Here is a 21627-nt window from a genome sequence, read left to right on the forward strand (position 1 = left end):
TCCGTGAATTTTGCAATGTTTTCCCTGGTGCTAAAAAAAGTCTCTGATAATTCTCGATTTTTCAGGTTGTCGCGAAATAGAAGGTAGTATCTTTTAAGCATTTAACAGCTTTAAATCTTTGAAGGGAACTAACGAGACGTACACTATAATCTCAAGATGTAAGTTGATAAATCTACGTTTTATTGCTGCGTTTTCAATGCACTAATCGTTACCTACCTCACTATACACGTCGATGATGAGGATTTCTCTTACTTAATCTTTTTGTCCGTGCATCATTGTCTCCGTCAAAGCGGTCTTTTGGCCTCAGCTCGAGGATACAGTTCTCACGTTTCCTCAAGTTTCAAAGGGACATCAGGTATGCTTCTAGCCTCTAATAAGTGCGTTTACTTCTTGTGTCATCCTGCGTTCAGAAGTACCCGCGATACCAAAGTTGCTGCAGCTATATTTTTGGTTTGAATTTACATGTATGTTATAACATACTTTAATTTAGCCAAAAAAAAAAAAAAAAAAAATCCAAACGTAAAAAAAAAAAAAAAACATTTTTCTGTTTTGATGGCAACAGCGGAGAGGCGTTTCCTCGCTGAAGGATTCAAAAATCTACAAACGAAAAAACAGAAAATCACGGAAACAACATGCTCGCTCGATCAGCGTCCAGTATGCCAAAGCCGCACGAAAATGATATTTCCATATTATATAATAACTTGGCCGTGATTGCACGGGGATGGGAATTTATTTCACTTTTTCCTCCTCCTGATTGCAAAATGTCAAAGTTCGATTACACTTTTCATCTCTTCCACGTTGTTATAACACAGAAAAAATTGATGACAATGGTCTCCAAAATTCCTCATTTTGCGACACAGTCAGTCTTACGAGTGAAATGTCCTCCTGGCAGGGCCAGATTTAGGGGGTGGCCACATGGGCCGCGGCCCATGGCGGCAAATTTAGGGGGCGGCAAATTTTGCAATTTTTTTAAATGTAGCTATGAAGAAAAAGCGGAATAAAAAAAAATTACAAACGAGGATAGGTGACATAATCTCTCATTTCCTAGGAGTATATTTCTAATTTTGTCGTCTTTCTGTGATACAATAGACAGCACCTTTCATTAGTCCATTTAAGACTAAAAGAGAAACCGAACACGGCATATGGTCTGGAACGGCGCGGCGCAGAGAGCAATGATGACGAGGACTTTAGATGAAAAGGAGTAGCCCCAAAGAGTAGCCCTCGGTGTGGCGGTCGGCATGTAACAAGACTGCATGAATACTTCACGCATTGCGTCAAAGATAGTGCGGTCGCTGCGGTCAGCAGCGGGCGGCGTGAAACGTATAGCGCCTACAAGACTGCATGAATACTTCACGCATTGCGTGAAACACAGTGCGGTCAACAGCGGTCGGCGTGAAACGCAAAGGACCTACAAGACTGTAGGAATACTTTACGAATTGCACGAAACCCATTGCGGTCAGCATGGCGCAGCGGCGGAAGTTAAAATTATTAAATCAAATTTATGTTTGTTCTTTCATAATTTGTTCGTTCATTTCTTCAAATGGAAGGCCTCGTCCACGCAGATATAGGTATACGGAACTGAACTTTTGCTAGTAGTATTGGCAGGGTTTTCGCAAATAATGTGTCCAACAAGAATGAACGCGTCTAATGCACCCCTCTCCCTTTGGCACGTTCACTTAATGGTTTTTATTGATGTTTCAAAACGAATGATAAGGGGCGGCAAAATGCAGGCGGCCCATGGGCGGCAAGTTGGTAAATCCGGCCCTGATTAGTAACCTCTCAAGTTTCAATTTCAAGCACATAGGTTATTTCCCCCCGTGGATAGTCGCTCATTCATAACTATCCGGGAAAAATCGGGCGAAATATTTTTCCAACAGCTATTGAACTATACCATAACCAAAATGCAATTACAATGCTGGTTTTGTGGTTGCTAATGTGACTATACCGCCATTATTTCATATTGACATTTGTGAAACGCGTACCTCCTCGTTTTTCCTTTACTGCATTAACTCATTCTAATATTAGCGAATAGGTATTGAAAGCTTTCGTTTTTATGCAAAAATGTTTAGTCATATTTTTCTGGGAGGGGTTACTAGATACACATTTAAATGAATGCGGTCTTGATATTAATATTTCCGCACGCAGCACGCACGCTCTCGTTTTTTATAATCTCTCAAAGATGGTGCACAAACGAATTTCTTCTTTTGAAAATATCTTAAGAAAATATCAGGAGTAGGGAATACTCCAAGAATCAACATTCTATGCAATGACACTTCTAACGTTACGAGGTAATTTTTACTTATATTTTAAAATTAAAATTTGATTTCTCTTCTCGGGCACAAAATTGACCGTAGTTTATGCTAATAAGCGTGATAAAATCAGAAATTCGCGTTGGAAATGTGAACACAGTGAGCACAATCTTAGAGACACTCAAAATGGCATGCACACTGAGTTTTCTTGAACATTCTGTGGATGGCAAAGATTCCTGATAATATTTCGCCACGGGTATATGTTTAAAAAAAATTTTCTGCAGGTGTCATTCGAATGAAATAATGTATTCATTACTTAAAATGTTTGTTCATGTAAACGCAGGTCCGTCTTAATGAACTCTCAATAAGTACGATTTGTAGTCCATACCTACTACTTTCAGTTTTATGCGCGAGGCTCCTTCCAATTTCGTGCCGATACTTGTATTTTTGCCGAGTATCCATGTATACGAAAATACTATTTCAAAGTGAAGATCAAACCGGACTATCGCGATTTTACATTTTATTTCAATGCATATCAGCACATAAAAACTTCACCATACCTGCTCGGGGTATACGAGGATCAACTGCTGAGGACTTCTGACCCGGATCGAGGATCGAGTGCAAACTAATTTTCCGCCAAGATTGATCTGCGTTTTGGACTTTCGCGCAAAATTTATGAATGTAAATCACCAGGCAAATCACGGATGTTGTTAAAACTCCAGCCTCGTAGAGGAAATTCTTGTTTAATCAGACATTCATGAGGTGTTTTCCAGTATCTAAAGAAAGAAAAATAAACCTCCGTGTACTGGTATATGACTCCAAGAAATCACAAAATATTCGGTGCAGTCTCCCCCCCCCCCCTCAAACAAATAAAATATGGCAACCTCAATAAAGGCACGTTGGCTCAGCTATTGCATGTTGCTTACACTTTGAACAACGCAGAGCAGAAAGCAACACTGCCTCTTCAAAAGCCTGCCAAAATAACATATCGACGGTGTAAGTCGATTTACGACGTCTCAGACTTCCTGTCGTACTTTATTTTTTAAACGGAAAACTACTCAACGGCTGTTCTTTAAAACTGCCGTGATTTTTCTTCTCTGTGCGAAGAAAATTCTGCAAAAACTTCAAGGAATTATGCCAATTTGTTATCCTTTAAAAAAATAACACGGAGGCGGAGAATTTCAGACACCGCAAACTAGTTATGTGGTTGCCGACTTACACCGTCGATATATTATAAAAGACGCAATATGGTTCAAGTAAACAATGATTTTTCAAATTAGCGGGAGATTCAAATTTTCCATGACCCAGGGCTGCATAAAACGTTGGTATCTTGGTCAGGAGTTACCTAATTTTAAAAATTTAGGAGGCGGCAAATTTTGCAATTTTTTTAAACGTAGCTATAAAGAAAAATCGAATTCAGAAAAAAATTACAAGCGAAAAAAGGTGACAAAATCTCTCATTTACTGAGAGTATATCTCTAATTTTGCCGTCTTTCTGTCGTATGATACAAGAGACAGCACCTTTAATGAGTCGATTTAAGACTAAGAGAGAAACCGAAAACGGAGTTTGGCTTAGAACGGCGCGGCGCACAGAGCAATGATGACGAGGACTTTGGATGAAAAGGAGTAGCCCTCGGTGTGGCGGTCGGCATGTAACACTTATTAGCGCCTACAAGACTGCATGAATACTTCACGCATTGCGTCAAAGACAGTGCGGTCGCTGCGGTCAGCAGCGGGCGGCGTGAAACGCATAGCGCCTACAAGACTGTAGGAGTACTTCATGCATTGCGCCAAAACACAGTGCGGTCAGCTCGGCGCGGCGGCGAAAGTTAAAATTTTATTAAACCACATTTATATTTGTTCCTTCATAATTTTTTCGTTCATTTCATACAGATGGAAAGCCCTGTCCACACAGAGATAGGTTTACGGAACTTAACTTTTGCGCCAAGTTCCGTGAACTTTTGCTAGTATAGTGTTGACAGGACTTTCGCAAAAAATGTGTCCAACACGAGTAAATGCGTTTTATGAACCCCTCCCCCTCCGGCACGTTCACTTGATGGTTTTCATTGATGTTTCAAAACGAATGAGAAGGGGGCGGCAAAATACAGGCGGCCCATGGGCGGCAAGTAAGTAAATCCGGCCCTGTCGTTAACATCTCAATTTTCTTAAAAACTGCATGTATGCGCCGTGTCCTCCAAGCCCCACAATTGACCAATAACACTAATTAATCACCAATGGTTACGTTCAGTATCCTATAGCTGTTTTCCTTGCGTCAAAATCTTCAATTCGCTCAATCTATCATTATTTTAGTCCTCAGCTCCATAACATTCCCGATTTCTTACATTTTACGACAGGGCTCCTTTCGGTTCAAGTATATGTGAAAAGGAGGAAATAGAAATGACCCAAATATGCAACAACAAAAAAATAAATAGAAGAGGAAGAAGAAGAAGAAGAAGAAGAAGAAGAGAAGGTACAAGTTTCCATCAGTTAATAACCTTCAAATCATTTGAAAACTTCAGCCAATCAAGAGGTATTTAAAGGGAGGTTCTACGCTAGTTGACCGGTCAACCTGCTGTTGTATCATGACAAAGTGGTCTAAGCTGATTATTGTGAGTGACCAGCTGACCGGCAGACGGCACGCGCTACGCAGTTCACCGCACATTTCCTCACTCTAGTTCCATTCGGTTCCCTCGGTTTTTTTGCCACGTGCGACCTTTCGCGATTCGTGACCTCCTGTTTTCTGGTTCATTGTTCCACGACGCGCAAAGTCGCTACAAGAATCAAATCCCAATTCGAGCAAGTGACGCAAACATGAGCTTTTTTCCTTCAATAAATCAAACCGAGCTCGCAATAGGGTTACGAGAAAAAAAAGGAACAGAGCATCGCTGGGTTATTTTAAGCAGATACCGGAAAAATATATGAGATCTTGTCTAGAGATAATGTGAGCATTCCAATACTAGTGCGGATCGTCCACTCTCCACAATACCTCCTGCGGGCCGATTATTGAAATTGATAGACAAGGCGGTAGACAAAGAAGACATACCGGGAGTACGGAGCTATCCTATTGGTTGAAATGAGCGGTTCCTATAGACTAAAGAAGAAAAATGATGGACTAACTATCGGGTCCCTCGTGGGTTGCCGTTACTTAGTCTATTACCTGCCTCTTTTGTCCATTGCAACCACCCGCTTCCACCAATGGGATCCCTCCACATCTCTTTTGTCTTTTTTGTCTGTAGCTTTGTCTATGAATTTCAATAATCGGCCCGCTGATCCCAAAAAACGTCTAAAAACAGCGATTTCAAGGGAATACCTACAGCTGATCGCCGGAAACACTCTTTAGATGCGCGCGCAAGTTGGGTGCATAGCTGCGTTAAATGATTATTTTCCGGAAGTAAACAGCATTTCCGGTTACATCAGCTGATCCCTGGAAACACCCTCTGGTTGTGCGCGAAAGTTACAGCGTCAAGTGGATATTCACCGGAAATATTCGAGCATTTCTATTTACATCATTACATCAGCTGTTCATGCCCAATCAGAGTGTCTCCGGTGATTAGCTGATGTAACCGCGAAATGCCGTATACTTCCGATGAATATTTGATGCTGTAACTTCCGCGTGCAATGAAAGAGTTTTCCGGCGATCAGCTGCATGATCAAACAGTAAATGCTGAGTATTTTCGGTAGAAATTCCCTCGAGAGACCACGTATCTAGATTGCGTGTTTCAAAATTTCCCCTCTGAGATATTTCATTTCTTCGCCCAAAATAAGACAACTTTGTAGCTTAACAATTTTTACGGGTTGTTATACTACAAAAAGTGAAAATAAATAAAAAAAAGGGTTCAAGAAATTACGTTGACTATTTTTCCGATAAAAAATAAGCACGACAAAAAGTCTGCAACGTCGCAAACAGAGATGTATGATTTCGTACTTTTGTTATCGATATGGTGGATATGATATACTCTGTTACACCCCATTGGTATAATTGACTAGTCCCCTTAGAATGAAATTCTGCGGGATTCTTTGATTAGATCATTAATCCAGGTACGAATTTAAGTTTCCTAATGTATGTTTTCTTTTTAAAATTTCTCGAGGCACTTTTTTCTCGTGATGAAATTTACTGACATTAACTCCTAACCAAGATATTCACGTTTTCGTTCAGCGCTGGCTACGAAAAATGTGAATGTCCCACTCACAAGAAAAAGCAGATTCTACGTGAATCAAATCTCGCACCGAAACGGTTTCGGCAGGCTTCCTAATCAAGCAGGGTTCCTAGGTCTTTCAGTTGTAAGCAACATGACAGCAAAAGCTGATCGTGAGCCGATTAGTCCGGGAGATTGCTGTTATTTCGGTGTCTAACTTCAAAATAGACAAATTTTTGAAAACTGATAGGACTTTTCTTCTTGATCTCAAAACCTATTATCGGCCTAACTGGAGCTGGGGCGTTTTGGGAGGTGTGAGGCTGTTGTTGACAACAAAATTCTTGGCTCCACTCTCATTAAAATTTGACAAATCCTTTGTCTTCAAATGATGTAATCGGATTACCTGTCACCAACTGTTCCGATCGATTTTAGATGAATCCTAACATTCACCGCGAATCTTAACGTCATCGTCATTTGGAGAGGTAAACCTCGCAACGGCCGACCGTCGCACAGTGGATCGAGTCAATGGAAGAAGTCGGACATGAAAATTTTGACAAAAATTGTAAAATTTTACGTTTATCTCATCACAATTTTAATTTTAAGGGGTGCTTTTTATAGATAATTTTAAGAGAAAACCAATGAAACTATTTTTAAAACATCAAAATGGCATATTGATGAGGATATATGCTTTTAAAGTTTCTAAATTATGTCCGACCTCTCCTATTGACTCGGTCCACTGTGCGTCGCTGGAAAAAAATATGGGAACGTCAGTCGGCTTAACTCCCATTGGAAATTTAAACACGCACGCGGATTTAACCAAACGCCAAGTTTTTACATGCAACTTCAATGGAAATTCCGTATGTTCGAAAAAAAAAAAAAAACAGCGTTCAACGTCACCTTCACAGCGTTGGTGCATGCATACCATCATTGCTGCACGTGGAATACCCAGAGCAAATCTTCTTAACCTCAACTTATTTTTTTAAATTTCTGACATGGAATCCCAAAGTTTACCTTTTAGTTTTATCAGCTTCTGAAAATTTGCTCCATAGCCCAGTGGATTGAGTCAATTAGAGAGGTCAGACATGACATTTTTTACTAAAACTGCAATTGGAAGTGACATATTGAATTTCAAAGGGTGCCTGCAGCAGGACATTTTACGAGGAAACCAATGGAGCCACTATTAGAACCTCAAATTTTTCCACAAACGGAGTTAAAAGTGTTTAAAGTTTCTAAATTTTGTCCGACCTCTCCTATTGACTCGATCCACTGTGCGGTGGCGCATAGATGCAAGATGAGTCGTCTCGGGAGCAATGTTAATTGAGCTGTCCGTGCAAAAAAATTGATACAATGGAGATGTTGCATGAGTGAGGAATTTGCGATTTAACTATTGGTTCCTATGTAAAAGTTTGCGAGAAACACGATGGTGCCACCAGTTTTCTCTGAAATTAATTCCGAAGCTCAAAAAAAGCTCTCATGTTGAGGCCAAAATGGAGGGGATATTCCACGCTATCCTGAGAGTCCACCTCTACATCAAAACAAACTCTCCATGCAAAGATAGGGAGCAAATACATTGGCAGGGCTGCCACTTTATTTGGGGACTCCAAAACAGAAAACACGGCAACCCTGCTAATGTATTTGCCCCCTACCTTGGCATAGAGAGTTTGTTTTGATGTAGAGGTGGACTCTCAGGATAGCGTGGGATATCCCCTCCATTTTGGCCTCAACGTGAGAGCTTTTTTGAGCTTGGGAGGTAATTTCAGAGAAAACTAGTGGCACCATCGTGTTTCTCGCGAACTTTTACACAAGAATCAACAGTCAAATCGCAAATTCCTCACACATGCAGCATCTCCATTCCACAAATGGCGAAAATATCACCCTCTCATTTCGCAGAATCCATTATGCTTCTTAAGGGAAGTTACAAAAATTTCATGGACCTCACCCTCTTCCCCCACAGTTCAACCCGTCAATGAGTTTGCACGACTGTGAGATGTGGCTATGTCGCGGGTAAAATTTCTAAACCCAATATCTCGAGGTCACTTTACGCCTTGCGAAATTCGCACTGCCAGAATTATGCCGATTCCGAACCTATGCAGACCTTTCCTGCGAGGTGAATTGGCCAGATGAATTGCAAATGAATCGGATTTTCGGCGGTTCTTTCCATGTTCTGTTTGTATCCTTTCGGTTTTGTTTATTTCTGCATATACTTTGACAAATCACCGGTGCTTTGATTTGAGAACCGCGAAACAGAGAGCAGCTCTGATATGAATTGATGATTTTTCGATTCACGAGGTAATGTTTCGGAAGACGGGTGACTCCCGATCAGGAAATCATCTTTTTATGAATTTGTTACGGCAATTTTACGTAATGGAGGTCACAATAATTGCATGATTTTTTCTTACCCAATTCCACTAACATCTTGATCCCGATTAATTTTGAATTATTGGATAAGAATAATACATGAATGGTGGAAGTGACTCCCCATCCCAAGCTCTAGTCCATGCGTCGGCGCCACTACTGGCTAGGGTCGTTTTGAATGAGCAAAAAACCCTTTTAAAAGCAATCCACTGATATTAAACAGAATATTTAGCTTTTATTTGTTAAGGACTGTTTTTTTTGGGGGGAGGGTTCACGTGGGGGAGTTTCACGTGTAAATTGAATTTGGAGATTTTAAAAGCACCCTCGTATATTCCATGAGATTTTCATCAGGAAACATGTGCTATACGGTGTTTTTTTCTTACACTTCAGCTATAGTCCATTTTAATGTAAGACTTCATTGTGTTCCAGTTACATATTCATCTTTAGTTAGGATGATTTGCAATTATAAACTTAAAATTATACCAGTTGATCTGTTTAGGAAATTTGAAAAATAGCTAAAAAGAGAAACTTGGGTCATAATGTCCTCAAAAATTCCAATTTTTCGAGATTTGTTTTTTTAACGAGCAGGGCCGGATTAAGGGGGTGGCCATATGGGCCGCGGCCCATGGCGGCAAATTAAGGGAGCGGCAAATTTTACAATTTTTTTTAATGTAGCTATAATGAAAATTGGATTCAGAAAAAAGATACAAACGAGAAAAGATGACAAAATCTCTCATTTCCCGAGAGTACATCTCTAATTTTGTCGTCTCTCTGTGATACAATAGACAGCACCTTTCTGTGTCGAGTTAAGACTAAGAGAGAAACCAAACACGGAATTTGGCCTGGAACGGCGCAGAGAGCAATGATGACGAGAACTTGAGATAAAAAGGAGAAACCCTCGGCGCGGCGCGGCGGTCGGCATGTAACACATATTAGCGCCTTCAAGACTGTATAAATACTTCGCGCATTGCATCAAAGACAGTGCGGTCGCTGCGGTCAGCAGCGGGCGGCGTGAAACGCATAGCGCCTACAAGACTGCATGAATACTTCACGCATTGCGCCAAACAAAGTGCGGTCAGCGCGACGCGGCGGCGGAAGTTAAACTTATTAAACCACATTTGTGTTTGTTCTTTCATAATTTTTTCGTTCATTACTTATAAATGGAAGGCCTTGTCCACACAGAGATAGGTTTACGGAACTTAAATTTCGCGCCGAGTTCCGTGAACTTTTGCTAGTAGTGTTGACAGGGCTGTCGCAAAAAAATGTGTCCAATGCGAGTAAACGCGTCTTACGAAACCCTCCCCCTTCGGCACGTTCACTTGATGGTTTGATTGATGTTTCAAAACGAATGAGAAGGGGGCGGCAAAATACAGGCGGCCCATGGGCGGAAAGTAAGTAAATCCGGCCCTGTTAACGAGAACTTTCAAGCTCTCTTAAAGTTCACATAAGTGCGATCTGCTGTGTAATTTACAATTTCGTGACGCCTGATTCTCTAAAAAAATATGCTGTTTCGCTGAAAAAATCTGCGAAGAATGAATTTTTGCGCTAAGAACATTTTTTAGAAAGAAAAAAAATTGGGACAGGTAGAATTGGGCGATAATATTCTTGCTTCAAACGCCCTTATTGCGCTATTCGCATTATGAAAAAAAGAAAATGCACCGGGAAATTTAGCAATGTTCAAAAATAAGCCAAATTCAGTCGAGTTTTCTCGAACGTGGTTTCGACATACATCACTAGTTTTTTCAGCCGTCATGAGTTCGCATTTTTCCTGAGTTCTGAGTATCCGACTGTTTTGCAACTTACCAAAACAGTGATCTAATTCACCTCACAAAGCCCAACCTTGCCCGGATCTTCATATACCTCTTTTTGACATTGCATATATCGAACCTTTTGAACTAGTGTGACAGCTTGAGGGGCGTTTTTGCTCTTCGTATCCTATAAAGTGCGAAATATAGGGATGCAGCGGGCTGAAATTGATAGACAAAGCGATAGACAAAGAGGACACAGCATGGAGCGATCCTATTAGTTGAAATGGTGGTTCCTGTGAAATCGAGGGAGAATATGATGGACTAATAAGAAAACCGCACTTTTTTACTTTTAATTCTTGTTTCAGTAAATTTTTAAATAATCAAATTTCGTCCGTCTAGATTTTGCCTTCAATCTCACGCATAGGCAACAATCATTTCGGAGAGCGCTTCCGAAAAGCGAGTTCTTTCGGGATATCCTGTTTCCAGAATACGTCTCCTCACTCTCTCCTATTGATTAAGCGTTTCGTTGAAACAAATCTCATACTTAGATTTCGTCTATGCAATTCGGCATCAATGCATCGAGAACAATGCTTCATTAAACTACCAGCGGCTGGTCTTTGAACACTTTTTTCACTTCAAGTTCGACCTGATGACCCGTTGAAATTCGGCGCTTACGATCACCTTGATCCCCAGTGTTATTGCCCGAAAGTGTTTGCGTACCCACTGCAAGATCAACTGGACGTATTTCTATCAAACGGAACTGTGTGCATTATGACGTGAGCCCTATTATGCATATGTATTCTCATGGAGCTCAGGGCTCATGTCTTAATGCACATAGTTCCGTTTGATAGAAATACGTCCAACTGAACTTTTTATCTCCTTAGGCACAATGGACCACTAGACAAGGTACGAATTTAAGCATTCTGATACATGTATCTTAACCCTATAGTCTGCCTGAGTGGGGTCAGATTGACCCCACGGGAGTTTCAACTCTTTGACATTTCTCGTGGTATGCACGACATTTTTTGTCCTTCACAGAAAAAAATGTGCATGAGAGATCAAAAAATTCACGAGTACCCCTAGAAAGCTTGAGCGGGGTCAGATATCCTTATAACATATATTTTACTATTTAGCATCACAAAAGCTTACTTTGAAGGTATATTCCTTTGTCTCTTTTTAATTTTTTCAGAAACTTATAAAACAAGCAAAATTTTTCAGATTTTTTTCGTTTTCAGTATTTAGTAGCCCTATGATTTTTTTTTTCTCATGCTGAGAACAACATGGGAACATGTGTGTGATAAAATGGTTGCATATCCTGCGCCGTGTTTTTTAAAACTTAGATATGCTTTATGGCTAAGGCCTGTAAGGTTAGTGCACTGATATTAACTAAAAACATGAAAAAAACATAGCTAACTAATTGATTTTCAGCTGGGGTCAAAGTGACCCCGCTCAGGCTTTCTCGTTGGTTCAGAGGCTCAGGCAGACTAGGGTTAACCAAAAGTTCACGTAGAACACGATTCGCGCAACGAAAATTACTGAAACCAACTCTTAACGAAGCTATTAACATTTTTATTTCACATTGGTTACGAGGAATTTGAACTGCCCGCTCACAAGAAACTCAAAACTCTACGTGAGTCAAATCGCGCACTACAACGGTTTCAGCGATCTTCTCAATCGAGCACTGTTCATTTCCCACCATGTGCTGTTCAAGCTATAAGCAATTTGCTATAGCTGAGCCAAAGCGTCAAGACTGAGGTTGCCAGATTTTTATATCGCTGAGACGTTTATGATAACGTTTAGTGCGCGATGTGAATCATGCGGAGCATTGAGTTTTCACTAGCGGGTGGTTTGAATTCACGCATCAAGAATCATTAAATATCTTCGTAAGGAGTTGATTTCGGTAACCTTCGTTATGTGCAACGTGTTCTACGTAAAATTTTGGTTAAGAAACATGTATCAGAATGCTGAAATTCGTACCTTGTCTAGTGGTCCATTGGACGTATTTCTATTAAACAGAACTAAGCGCCATCGGGGGAGGAAGGGAGAGGGGGGCTTGGATTGGCGGGTGTTGCGGAACGTGATGCTCGTTCCGTCCTATACTCGCAATGCTTTTCCATGGCGCTTAGTTCCGTTTGACAGAACGCGCTTTCCGGGATTCTAAAATCCTCAAAAGGAACTCAATTTGGTGCTTAGTTCCGTTTAACAGAAATACATCCAATTTATGTACCGTGAAATTTTTCTGATAGAAAAATTGAAAATTGCACATATTTGATATCAAGATGGTAGAAAATAAAAAAGGAAAATCATCGCAGTACTTTCAACATCTATGATTAAAAGAAATTTCAAGGATAGCTTGTTCTAAACGTTTGAATGTTTCTTTTACATACATACAAGTCGCTCGCACAACGCGCTCTGGGGTTCTGCGACACCCAAACGCCATATAGATCGCATTTAGGAAAAAGGAACCAGCGTGATCACAATTTTTCAAAGTCGTGATTTGGATTTTGTCACCGATTTTGTCGTGTGATTATCATTATATTTATCGTACGACTATCAAAACAAGATTTTATGACACTTGCTCATCACTCATACCTATCGACCATCACCTTGCGCCATCCCTCTTAATAATAACCGAGCCTTAACGCCTTAACGCGGAAAAATATTGTGAGACCCAATAAAGTTTGCTTCGAACAAGTCGCAACGATGTGTTAACGGCTCAAAGTCATCGGAGTGACACTGAACTTCTGAGAATCCTGAAAAGCACTCAAGAGGCTGACGCGCGGGTTCAGGTGGCGCCTCGCAGCAAGACTTCCAGGCGCACGCTTATTAACGTGCTACCTTTATTAACGCGCATTATCCGCCGAAGCAAATATAAAGTAACTAAATTGCAAATTCGATAGCAGGCGGAGATCGAAGCTCGGTACAGACACGAGCGCGGAAACGGTCTCTTTTCCTTTTCGCCTGGGTAGAATGATCCTTGTTGACCTTGCGTCTGGAACAACCGGGTAATCGACCGCTTCATTTGGCTACTCGAAAAATATTACACGCGTTGATGCTCCATAACGGTAGCTGCGGTAGGTTTCGGCAAGGCAAGAACGAAAAAAACATCGATCTCGCTGACATAAACACGATATCTACAAGAACCTGGACCATCACGAGCTACTCCTGTCACAAAATCGTGTTTTGATTGGTGGTTCTCACACACAACCTTGCGATGACGATATCGATTCACACCCATTCACCTGAATGACAAGTCTTGATTCGTGTATCTTTATAGGGAGAGTATGGCGACTGGGTCTTATGAGGACTCTTAGGATCAGAGGTAATAACGTCGACTTTAGGAGGGGTTTATTGACGCAACCTTTGACGTTTATCACCTGCTCCACCTGTACCTAACCTTGCCCGAGTAGAAGTTTAAGTTGAAAGCCCCTATCAGACGATCAAATTAGGGCTCTCAAAGTGATGTCAGGTGCGGGGTCATGCGACGCCACTTTGAGAACTCTACTTTGATCGCATGATACGGGTAAAGAGGTATATATTTTTTTTTCTTTTTTTTCAAACGTAATGCACAAAATTTATATCAAAGCTGAATGCATTTATACGCTCACTAATGTAATTGGAGTGAATTTCACGATGATGCGAAGAAATAACCTTACTATCTGCCCTTTTGAAGCATCCGCAGGCAGCATCCATTTTTTTTTTTTTTTTTTTTTTTTTTTTTTTTTTTTATCCCATGAGCTTCATAAAATCTCAGATGGCTAAGCCAATCGGAGGAAGATCCTCCAATGGTATGCTTTGTCTCTAAAGGTACCTACTCTAGTCTTGATCAATTCATTCACCGAGTCAGCGTAAAGAATATTCCATACTGATTTAATCGCGTCAATGCTGCATGTGAGGTGCACAGGTGCAGACTAGCGATGGAACAGTGACACGCTTATTGAGACCCTGTTTCTTCCAGGGTCCCTCTGAGAGCCTGGCTGGACTTCTCTTAGCAGAGAGAAAGTTTAGGGGCCATCTCTCGGAGTCATATACATACACATCGATACCCACATACAAATTGACAAACTCATTGAGCACTGTGTTTCAAAAAAAGTATCAAAAAATGGATGAGGGAGTCCCCAGTCCCGCTAGGAGCCTGTTGCGGAATATCTGTATTTGTAGATAAACATGTTTAGAGCGTGCCTGTACGGTGGAATTCAGATTTTAAAACGTGTTATTTAAGGGTAGAAGTTAAGAGAAGTTTGTGCAAAATGCGGAGGACGACCTGTCTGAGTGTAGACACGTTCAAATTTGGTCGAAGAAAAACCAAAACATTAATCATCAACTGTCTCCTACACGGGCATGGTGTTGGCATGTTTTGAATACCCGATACTGCTTCCTCTTTCTGGCTGTGATCTGAGAGGAACAATTCATTCATGAAAGATCTCTCATGAACATTGAAAGTCATGTTGAATAAAGGATTTCAAGGTCCAAGAAGGTTCGACTCTTTGGTCTTTAAAAAATAACATTTACGCTGTTTTGTAAAATAATCTCGGATTCTTTGTGATCAAATCTCCAAATTATTTTTAGATCTTGCTTTCCTGCTGTTATGAGTGGACGGTACCTAAAAAATCGGCAAATGAAAGAAAGAAAAAATGAAAACCGAGAATATTTCACCCAAAGTATCAAAAAATTGAGAATTCATGCAAAATCTGAATTCTTGCCCTCTTAAGCCAAACCGTTGCGAAAGCCTAGCGTGCTGAATAGCCTGCGGTTGTTTGATACTTAAAAATGAAAAAGTCCTGTGAGGAAAAATTTCAAATGGCGAGGATTTGCAATTCATAAAAAAAACAACGGTTTGATACCTATTCATAATAATTCCTAAATTCTAAGAAAAATGAAACATAAGTACACAATTTTAAGTCACATTTCTTTTTAATTTACGCGCAAAATAGGATTTTTTTTAGGTTTTTCGTTCATTGATTATGTATGTGAGCGTTATTTTTCCTCTAGTGCCAACAAATACCTGCGATACTTACTGTCAGCCTAACATCGCATAATGATATCACCTGTGCTAAATTAATTCAGATCCATGTGGTTCTCTGGTGTGATATTTATTATAAGAAATCTAAGCGGCTTGCAGATCAATCGTGCGAGACTTGAAGTCAGTTTTATTGAGTTTTAAAAACGATGTTTTGTTATTGTTTTACTAACTTAAACTTAACGATAGCAAAACGACGCTTATTTCACTTTAAAAATAATCGACAAGAAACGAAGCTTTAAGTAAAAATAATAAAATTTGTTTTCAGTCATACCCTTGATTCAACCGGCTGTTTGCTCACATCAAAAGGAAATCCGCTTAAATTAAGAGGCTTGGCTCTCGATTCAAGCAAAAATCCGATTGAATTAAGAGTATCACTGAAAAAAAAGTTGGTTTTTTTCAGTTAAATAAGCGTCGTTTTGATATCGTTAAGTTTAAGTTTAAAAAAATAAAAAAAAAAAAACAATATCAAAACAACGTTTCTTTAACTCAAAAAACTGACTATAAGTTCTGTACCATCGATCTGCAAGTCACTCAGATTTCTTGTCAAATTTTTTAAGAGTAAAATAACAACTTAATTTGGGTATAGGCTGCAAAAAAAAAAAAACAAGAAAGGTTAAACAAAAACCCGGAACGTTTCAAAATATAAACAATTTCATTCTCAACCGGAAAAAAAATAAAAATAAGCCGTCGATTTGCTGTTATTGCGAGACCGAGACTCAGACTTTTTCAAGAGTCTAGACTCCGGATCCAAGAGATTTTTTTTTCCCGTGCGAGGTGAGAGCTTGCCCGCGTTAACCTAACCTAACGCGATGTACGCGATGCCAAGTCCCGGACTCCCGGCTGGGCGCAGCGAGCCCCGGGCGCCCCAGGTCCCGGGTCGGGGAAATCCCAGGAGGAAAAGAGGATCCAGGACGCGGGAGGCAGGAGAAGCCGCTCAAAGGCACGGGAACGGGTTCGGTCGTTGGACCCGGATCTGTCTGGGGCATGAGCGGAATCCTCGGCCGGGGGGAATCTCCCGTCTCTCGCGATGCTTGGATATTTTTATCACAATTTATTCGTAAAGATTATGATTTTAATGAATTGGAAGATCGGGACCCCGGAATGTGACTCATCGCTGCAAAAAAGATGTCCAACTTCCACCCGGTCTTCCGTCACAGCGGTGTGACATTGACACTTTATTCCGGCAGTATACACTGGAGATTTTATTTTTATTTTTATTTATTTATTTTTTTTTTTTTGAGATATTATTTTGAATTGAAGCGTCGTTTCTTATCGACTGAATTTGGTTTTTTTTCTTTTTTAAGTTAAAGCTGGGCGGATTCAACTTAGAGTCAGTATTTTAAAGTTGAAGAGACGTTTTTTTTTTTTAAAGAAAAAAAAAATTAAAAAGTACCAGCCTAGGTCAACAGTTAAAATGAAATAAAATTTGAAACTCACTAGTCAGCGAAAATTACGAAACCGTCCGACCCGTTGGATCATCATCAGGGGCGCGACTCAAAAAGACGATGTTTTATTTTAGTGAATTTAACTTGAATTCAACGATAGCAAAACGCGACGCTTTTTCAACTCAAAACAACTAAATTTTGTCGAGAAGAAACGACGCTTTAAGTCAAAATAATATCTCAAGAATTTTTTTCAGTGTACCTTCGAAAGCCGCTCTACAGCCCTAGACTACTTTTACAATGCCCTGCAAAAATTATTAAAAAACATTTTTCAAATGAAAAAAGGCTTGAATTCTCATTGGAAAAATTATCTATGGCCTTCATTTTTTTTTTTTTTTGAGTTAGAAGAATATTTTGATTTTGTTAACTCCATTGAAGAACAATTGAATGATAGAAAGGGTATCCCGGGATAAGCATGTCAAAATGCCCTTGTGAATGGATTTTTATTTTAACCATTTTAAGTCATCAAGGGGGTCCTAAAACTTAGGTTTTGGGGGGTTTTAGCCCCCCAACCCCCTCCGCCCCCCCTCAGACCCCCAAAAACCGCTTTTTTGGGCTATTTTTGACTATGCTAACGTCATTTCCTCATAACTTTCGTAATTTTCGATAGAATTGAACCAAAATTTGTCAGAATCTACATCAATTAGCTTAGTTTGTGTAGAAAAAAATTCATTATCATCGGATAATATTTTAGCCCCTAAAAAAATTCGTAAAATTTTTGAAAAAATCATTTTTTTCCTTTTTTCGCGGCTGGGTGGCGTATGGAAACATGTACACAAACAAAAATTGTCTCTTTTCTTACTTTATACATCCAATAAGATACAGGAAAAATTTCGTGTTGATCGGAGTGGTGCGCCATACTTAAAAACGCAATTTTCTAACCTCAAAACGGCCTAAAGGCCACCATTAGCCTCCTTTGATGACTAGGCGTGGAGAAATGTAGTGAGAAATATCCGGTTTTATCGTCTCACCTCTTAAGTGATCCACTTAAGTACCTAGAGTCAAAATTTCGAGTCGATCAGAGTGGTGCGCAACACCCAAGCACGCAATTTTCTAACCTCAAAACGCCGAAATTGCCCATTTCGGCACCCATTATCACTTCATGTGAAAAAATAAGAAGAGGTACATCCGATATTATTGTCCTACCTCATGAATTAGACACTTAAGTGCATTTAGTCAAAATTTCGTGTCGATCAGAGTGGTGCGCAACAACCGAACGCGCCGATTTCTAACCTCAAAACGCCGAAATTGCCCATTTCGGCACCCATTATCACTCCGTGTGAAAAAATAAGAAGAGGTACATCAGATTTTATAAAAAATGAGAAGAGATACATACGATTTTATAGTCCTACCTCATGAATTAGGCACTTAAGTGCATTTAGTCAAAATTTCGTGTCGATCAGAGTGGTGCGCAACACCCAAGCACGTAGTTTTCTAACCTCAAAACGCCGAAATTGCCCATTTCGGCTCCCATTATCACTCCGTGTGAAAAAATAAGAAGAGATACATCCGATATTATTGTCCTACCTCATAAATTAGACACTTAAGTGCATTTAGTCAAAATTTCGTGTCGATCAGAGTGGTGCGCAACACCCGAACACGCCGCTTTCTAACCTGAAACCTCCCAAAATTCCCATTTCGGCACCCATTATCACTCCGTGTGAAAAAATAAGAAGAGATACATCCGATATTATAGTCCTACCTCATAAATTAGGCACTTAAGTGCATTTAGTCAAAATTTCGTGTCGATCAGAGTGGTGCGCAACACCCAAGCACTCAGGGAAACCTCTAAACTCCCAGGATATATATGACGGTAGGGAGGCTCGCCCATCCCCACGAAGAAGCGTTCCCTCCTCCAAACTTCCATAATACGTAGCGGTGCAATGAGTACTGGCAAATTCAAGTCAATAAATTAACAAGAGGTTAGAAAGAATCCTAAAGTGAAAGGAAAACACTTTTTTAGTCAGGAAACTTTGTTATGAGTGAAAGAAACGGGTTTTTTTTTTTAAATATAATTAATATAAAACGGTAAATACGACTATATGTATAGTCGTATTTACCGTGGTCTAGCATTGGCCTTAGTATACCCTTCAGCTCGCCCAGAGGGATTCCCTTCATGAATCCCCAGACACACCACGTGAAGTCTGACCCACTTCAAAAAAAAAAGAAACCACACCTTCAATTTGTTTTTTTTGTTTTTGTTTTAACCTAATATACGTACAAATTGTTTCAGAGGTAAACAAAAAAAATTGTAATGAGCAAGTGTTTGTTGACAAAGTCTGTTAAAATGAACTTTCTTTGCCAAGAAGAAATCATACCAAATACCCACCAAATTAGGTCAAATTTATCTCGTGCTTCTTAAAAAAAAATCCATCCTGTAAATTCAAACGCGAAATTGCGATTGACACCAGCAAAATGGAGCAACTTAAAACCATTGATCACTCGTCTTTATTTCTTGACACTGATTTTTGTTTATTTTCCGATTTGTATATCATGTCTTACCTTAAGTAATAATTTTGTCATCTCTACAATTGTAAATATTAATTATATTTTAAAAAAAAAAAAACCCTTTTCTTTCACTCATAACAAAGTTTCTTTACTGAAAAAGTGTTTTCCTTTCACTTTAGGATTCTTTCTAACCTCTTGTTAATTTATTGACTTGAATTTGCCAGTACTCATTGCACCGCCACGTATTATGGAAGTTTTGACGAGGAAACGCTTCCTCGTGGGGGATGAGCGAGCCTCCCTACCGTCATATATATCCTGGGAGTTTAGAGGTTTCCCTGAGTGACCGGGTCTGCTACGCGGCAGGGTGCCAAAATAAACTTTGAAATGTGCATCATGCAATTTTCAAGCGGGATCTTGGCTGATATACAGTGATAATGAATGCCAAAATGGGAATTTTGGGAGGTTTCAGGTTAGAAAGCGGCGTGTTCGGGTGTTGCGCATCACTCTGATCAACACGAAATTTTGACTCTAGGTATATTCAAGTGTCTAATTCATGAGGTAGGACTATAAAATCGAATGTACCCGCCTCTCTTTTTTTTACACAGTGATAATGGGTGCCGAAATGGGAATTTTGGGAGGTTTCAGGTTAGAAAGCGGCGTGTTCGGGTGTTGCGCACCACTCTGATCGACACGAAATTTTGACTAAATGCACTTAAGTGTCTAATTCATGAGGTAGGACAATAATATCGGATGTACCTCTTCTTATTTTTTCACATGAAGTGATAATGGGTGCCGAAATGGGCAATTTCGGCGTTTTGAGGTTAGAAAATTGCGTGCTTGGGTGTTGCGCACCACTCTGATCGACTCGAAATTTTGACTCTAGGTACTTAAGTGGATCACTTAAGAGGTGAGACGATAAAACCGGATATTTCTCTCTACATTTCTCCACGCCTAGTCATCAAAGGAGGCTAATGGTGGCCTTTAGGCCGTTTTGAGGTTAGAAAATTGCGTTTTTAAGTATGGCGCACCACTCCGATCAACACGAAATTTTTCCTGTATCTTATTGGATGTATAAAGTAAGAAAAGAGACAATTTTTGTTTGTGTACATGTTTCCATACGCCACCCAGCCGCGAAAAAAGGAAAAAAAATGATTTTTTCAAAAATTTTACGAATTTTTTTAGGGGCTAAAATATTATCCGATGATAATGAATTTTTTTCTACACAAACTAAGCTAATTGATGTAGATTCTGACAAATTTTGGTTCAATTCTATCGAAAATTACGAAAGTTATGAGGAAATGACGTTAGCATAGTCAAAAATAGCCCAAAAAAGCGGTTTTTGGGGGTCTGAGGGGGGGCGGAGGGGGTTGGGGGGCTAAAACCCCCCAAAACCTAAGTTTTAGGACCCCCTTGATGACTTAAAATGGTTAAAATAAAAATCCATTCACAAGGGCATTTTGACATGCTTATCCCGGGATACCCTTTACCTTAATTTTTTTTCAAAGATAATAAAATGTCATCGATGACAGAGTTAAATTTCTTCGAAGTGAAAAAACTTCTTTGCATTAAAACAAATTCCTCCACTCAGCAAAAAATTTCTTTCGGTCAAATACATTTTTCCATAAGTAGGTGAAAAAAATTGCGCCGAATAAATTTTCTTTAAATGGAAATCTTTGTTTTCAGTTATAAGGACGTTTCTCACCACTGTTTCAGAATGAAGTCGAAAAAAAGCAAAGCCAAGTAAAAGAAAAATAAACTATTAACATTTTAATACTTCATGTTTATATTTGGCTTCAGTCCAAAAATACGTATTAATTATTAATTTGGCGGTGCGATTTTTTCTTTTCATTTACCTACTTCAAAAAAATTAATTGACATTTTTACATAGAACTCTCAGTTCTTTTTCATCATTCATAAGAATTAGCTCTAGGAATGTGTCATTGAAAAAATGGTTTTCCAATATCCAGGCACAGCAGTTGGCGGATCTTTCTGAAACCTTGCGCTCACATACATAATGCATGACCATAGTGCGAGTACTTACAAATCTTATACTCAGAGCATTATTTCAAAGAAATCTAGTGAAGAAAAAACAATTTTTTTTTTATTTCAATGTAAAAAAACAGCTGCGGAAAAATCAGCCTTCGACAGAACTTTTGACTCTATCCGACAATAGTTTGCCACTGTCGTTTAAGGCTACCTTTCCCGTCGACAGTCATATACCTATACT

The 21627-nt window shown here is 39.6% G+C and overlaps 1 long non-coding RNA gene across 2 annotated transcripts in view; it reads right to left on the reverse strand.

The window, feature by feature from the left end:
• LOC140223939 (uncharacterized) overlaps positions 1–21627 on the reverse strand; it is a 68270-nt gene that overhangs the window by 24106 nt on the left and 22537 nt on the right. Inside the window, exon 3 of one of the 2 annotated variants that reach the window (XR_011899204.1) lies at positions 2672–3025. The exons of the other annotated variant lie outside the window; for it this stretch is intronic. This is a non-coding gene — a long non-coding RNA (uncharacterized lncRNA). Of the gene's footprint in view, positions 1–2671; positions 3026–21627 lie in introns of those variants that run through there. 2 annotated transcript variants of the gene reach the window in all.

This window comes from Bemisia tabaci, chromosome 2 (assembly GCF_918797505.1).
Source record: "Bemisia tabaci chromosome 2, PGI_BMITA_v3".
Taxonomy (NCBI): domain Eukaryota; kingdom Metazoa; phylum Arthropoda; class Insecta; order Hemiptera; family Aleyrodidae; genus Bemisia; species Bemisia tabaci.